Source organism: Pleurodeles waltl, chromosome 4_2, assembly GCF_031143425.1.
Source record: "Pleurodeles waltl isolate 20211129_DDA chromosome 4_2, aPleWal1.hap1.20221129, whole genome shotgun sequence".
Classification (NCBI taxonomy): domain Eukaryota; kingdom Metazoa; phylum Chordata; class Amphibia; order Caudata; family Salamandridae; genus Pleurodeles; species Pleurodeles waltl.
The window spans coordinates 967781581-967786677 of record NC_090443.1 but is presented as its reverse complement, the minus strand read 5'-3'; the positions used below and the strand labels follow the sequence as shown (position 1 = coordinate 967786677).

Genomic DNA, 5097 nt, shown 5'->3' with positions numbered 1-5097 from the left:
TGTATAGTCTTCAGCAAACAATGTGCTTGACTGTACCCCATTGTGTTTTACTAAACCATTTGCTGGCATAACATCAATAGGTAACAATACCAACAAAACATATTTATATCCCACTTTCTATTATAAAATCTTTATGATCAGCAGTAACAAAATCTAAAACATAGGTCCTCAATAATACCTTAATACTGGAATAACAAATTTATTAAGATTACCTGGCCAAAAGTGATGTCCAACCCTCACCACATTAGAGCAATATATCACATTTTTGTAAATAGTTTGGCTGAGTACGAAGACCAGGCTGTGGGGAATATTCAGATTCTCAAAATACATGACAGAATGATTATCCAGCTACGGGGGTTCTTTTACAAAGCAAGGCGGTCAAAGCCACATGAAGGGAAAGGGGCACGTAAGGGATGGTTCGACGAGAAGTGCTCAAAGGCCAAGTCTGGGTTAAGAGCAGTAGTAATGTCTGGTTCCCAGGGGAAAATTACACAAGCTAGGTCCCTATACAAAGCAACCCTGTCTAATGCAAAAAAGCTGTGGGAGGATTCCCTGTGGCAGGAATTATTAGATGTTTCTAGAGAGAAGAATAACAAGCGCTTCTGGGAACTCCTGCCCAAAAGAGAAAATGGAGGTAGGAGTTGTCCCAGCAACCATATACAACCAGAAAGCTGGGTAGAGCATTTTACTACTCTTTATGCCCTACCAGAGGGCTCAATGGACACTAATGTGGTCCACTCTTCACCAAAGCTGTTGGATTCGAACCCTAGCACGGTCCTTCAAGTGGGGGCCCAGTGTGTCTCTAAGGGTTACCTGATCTTCAAAGTAGAAGAAACCATTGAGGCTATAAATAGCCTGAAACCTGGCAAAGCACCCGGACCGGATAAGCTTCCTGGAGATCTTTACAGATCAGAACCAAATATCAGGTCATGGTATATTAACGCCATTTCAAATAGCATAGCTGCAGGGGGACAAATTCCAGGTACATGGAAGGGGGCAGAGATCATACCCATTTATAAAAAAGGAAATGCCAACCTTCCAGCTAATTACAGGCCAATTAGCCTTATAGACAACTTACAAAAGTTTTTGCTAAACAAATTTTGCAGAGGCTAACCAGTTGGGTTGAGGAGTACCAAATCCTTTCACATTTACAGGCTGGGTTTCGTGCTAAAACTAGCACGGTTGACCAGGTCTTTCGACTGGCCATATTGTACTGGAAATATGTTCTTATTGCTAAGCAGTGCCTGTATGTAGTATTTATAGACCTGCGTTCTCCTTTTGATTTGGTTCCAAGAGCCAAACTGTGGGAAGTGCTGGTTAGATTGGGAGTCCCAGAGGACCTACTACTCCTCTTAAAACGATTACATGATAACACTTATGCCCAAGTGAGGTGGGGCGAACAAGGCGAACTGACTGAACAGATCCCAATTAGAAGGGGAGTTCGCCAAGGTTGTGTGTTAGCCCCTTTATTATTTACCTTATTTATTAATGAAGTAGTAAAGGCTGTGTCCACATGTCAGAATGATGCTCCCTCTCTGAACACACAAAAAATTCCCATCCTGCTCTTCGCCGATGATTCGCTTCTCATCTCTAAGACACCAATGGGGTTGCAAATCCTTGTTGATCGGTTTAGTCAATTTTGCAGCGATCATGGGTTGGAGGTTAATATCAACAAAACCAAATTGATGGTGCTATCTAAAGGACTTAGGAAAAAATGCTCCATTCACATTAAAGGAGTCCCCTTGAAGGAAGTTAGCTCTATAGACTACTTGGGAGTTAGGTTAACTAGCAAACTATCATGGGTAGACCAGATTACAAAAAGTGCAGGGCTCCTACAACATAGAGCTTCATCTATATTGCATTTTTATCAAAGCACCGTTACAAAAGTTGTTTCTCCAGCAATATATATTTATATAGCTAAGGCTCAAGGTGCAGCCCTGTACGGAGCGAAAGTATGGGGTTTCTCTAACTGTAACAAGATTAGTGTGGGGGAAATTTTTTTGCAAGAGTTTCAATTGCATGCCCACGCACCACACCCCTGCTTCCATTATTTTTAGATTTGGGGTTAAACCGAGTAGCAGATCTAGCTATTTTAAGACCCCTCCTTTATTGGATCAGGTTATGGATAACCCCCAAACTAGATATATATAAGACCTCATTACTCGACCTATTAAAATGCCAAAATACCAACACTCTTCCCTGGATTCGTCATGTGGCCCATTGGCTTCGGCTGTTGGGTCTGGGTGACTATTGGGAAAATCCCCATAAACTAGAGAGACAGCATAAAAACGCCTTAAAGCAAACTTATTGGTCTCATGTTAGGGATAACTACATAACCCATAAATCCCATGGTCGCTTAACCAATTCCTTTATTGATCTCAAATGGTCTCCAAAGTTTGAATCTTATTTGGACATTATACCGGATTCACAGGGCAAGAGCTTATATGCAAGGTTTTGTTTTGGCTCCTTGCCTTTGATGTCATTGACTCATAGGTGGGGGCCGATTAATCTTCCTGATATATGCCCTGCTTGTGGCGGCACTCTTGAAACCATTGAGCATTTTATGTTCTTTTGCCCAGCTTATGAGATTCCGCGATCAAAATGGATTCGTAATATATGCAGGTCTATGGGATTTAAGAACTGTTCCTTGGCTCTACGGGTTTTAAAAAGCCATAATTCAGCCGATGTAATTCTTTCAGTAAGCAAGTATTTAGCAGCAGCTTGGCGTACACGATGTCACTTCCAAAAAACAATTTAAGGCTTCATTTCTTTTATAGATAAGTTTTAGAGTTTTATGTGCAATCCAAGTTTATTATTGTTTTAATGTTTTTATATCAATTTATAGATGTGGATTTATCTATTTAAGTATTATTTATTCTCTCTGTTTTTATGGTCATTGATCAAATAAAGCTGATGATGATGGTAATGGTACTTTAATACTATTGTTAGCACATAAGTAGGTGGCTCTTCTTTCAGAAGAACCTTCTAGACAAATAGTAAAAAGCTGTGTTCTTGAATATAAGTGCTCAAATTCATAAGGGTAGAGTTAAGTAACACCCACTTCTATTAGGACTTGTTCGTTGTTTTTTTTTTTTTTAACCATATTCACTTCTAGTAGAATGGCAAGAAGTCAGAGATCTGAGGGTACTAACGAAAGACAGTATTGATAATTTAACACATGGAAACAAAGGAAAAAGGTTGTTGGCCCTGCGAGAAAATATGCAAATATTTGTTCTGTGGCCACGCCCCACCTAAGATCTGCCGCCTGCAAACCAAACGCTTCACTGGCGTAGAATGCCTCGCCATTTCTTTGTACGTCACTGGACTGAGAGGCGTGGTGTCCACGCTGGACAGGGTTGAAAAACGTAGAACAGAGCAGATATGAGCTAACAAACGGCCATCGCGGTTTGGGATCAATTGTAAGGCCTGACAAAATGACGGTCTATAGAGTCGTCACGCGCCCAGGTCTTTTTGGAGTAGGTCTTTTTTCACCCTACTACTAGCTGCTCTTATCAGATTGTCCAGTGTCTATTCTGGACAAAACTATTCTGTTTCTTCCAGGAATGTTCAGGGCAGCTATAAGGTGGCCTTGACCCTACGACCCTGTCATTAAACTTTAACTCTGGTTTACCATTCAATATTTCCACACCAATTACTATTTAAAAGAAAGGATGTCATTTCTCCGTATTCTGAAGTAAGGTTTATTGCCTCTGTAACATGCGCCAGGTCATGATGAGATCCACTGATTCATGCTGAAACGTTTAAAAAACACCAGCATTATCACAGCAGGGCTGCTTCACAGCATTTTACGAAACTCCATACAATTGAGTTGAATTGTGCCCTTTTGTAATTGATGTCAAAATGAATTGAAAAAACAACCTGTTTAGATAGAAGCAACTGTGTGTTTTTTAGGTCTTGCTCTATCCAAGATGTTGCAATGTAATTAAAACTCTATGCGTAATATACTTTACTTGTAGGGGCTGGGCCAGCCCTCTTCGTTCATTGGTCTCTTGCATGGGACAGAGGTTCAACCCACTTCAGCCATTAGCTAAACTCCCTGTGAGTGATGGCAGTCCACTTTCTCATTCCGCTTTCTCACAAGGAGTGAATTTGCAAAAAAAAAACACGTCTCAGGCCTGACATTGTAGCCTGTCGTGCAGTTTTAAACGGCCCTTTCAACCAGGCAGAAAGAAATCTTTTGCCGTGCCTCAACCTTCCCTTTTTAAAACTTATAAGTTACCCCTAAGGTACGCCCTGGAGGCTCCTGGGGCAGGTACATAGTAGTTAAAAAATGGGACATGTATATTGAATGTTTTACATTTCCTGGCAGTTAAAACCTCCCATAGTAGGTTGTCACTGTCACAAGGTTAGACTCCCATAGACTAACACTGTTTACCTTATTACAGTTAATAGGTTCTAAATTCAGTTAGGAAACAGCTACAAAATACGTATTTCTCTCATTTTCATTGTAATTTAAAATCCTCTTTCATGGTAACGCCAGATTTTAAATTATTTTTTTAGGAATGCCACTTTCAGAAAGTTGGCATTTTCCTACCTAGGCCAAATGTGCCTGTGTCCAGGGTCACCAGACTGTATTCCCCAGGTGGCATTTCCCTGCCGAACGTTTCCAGGGTCTTTCTATGAGTGGCTATTCCTCTTGGGCTGGTGCTTGCTCTTCCAATGGGAAATGTGTACTGGGGCCCGATAGTGGGCAAAAAGGCTTGGGTGTGGAGGGCAATAGGTCTTCCTGTCAGAACATCTGGGGAGGAGTGGTGTGCTACACTGACTACACTTCAAAGTGACCTGCCCCAGCACAAAAAAGGAACCTGACACTTACTGATGCTGTTTTTTCTTGATTTGTTTCAATAATGTCGAATTATAAATCTTTCATTTTTTTTAAATGTTATTCTGCACCTCTCTCTGGCTACAACGCATGGCCAAGATTTTCCCAATCTCAAAGCAGGCTCATTTATGGAGGGCTTCCTTTGTAGCTTCTGTATCAAAGTTTATTATTTTAACCCATCTCTCTTTCTCTGGTTTTAGCCCCATCAGAAGGATATGGCTTGAGTCTTCATGGTTACTTAATAGGTGCTTTTG

At 40.9% G+C, this 5097-nt stretch overlaps 1 pseudogene; it reads right to left on the bottom strand.

The window, feature by feature from the left end:
- Positions 1-2959: 2959 nt before the first annotated feature.
- Positions 2960-3014, bottom strand: LOC138294309 (U7 small nuclear RNA; annotated as a pseudogene).
- Positions 3015-5097: the final 2083 nt, after the last annotated feature.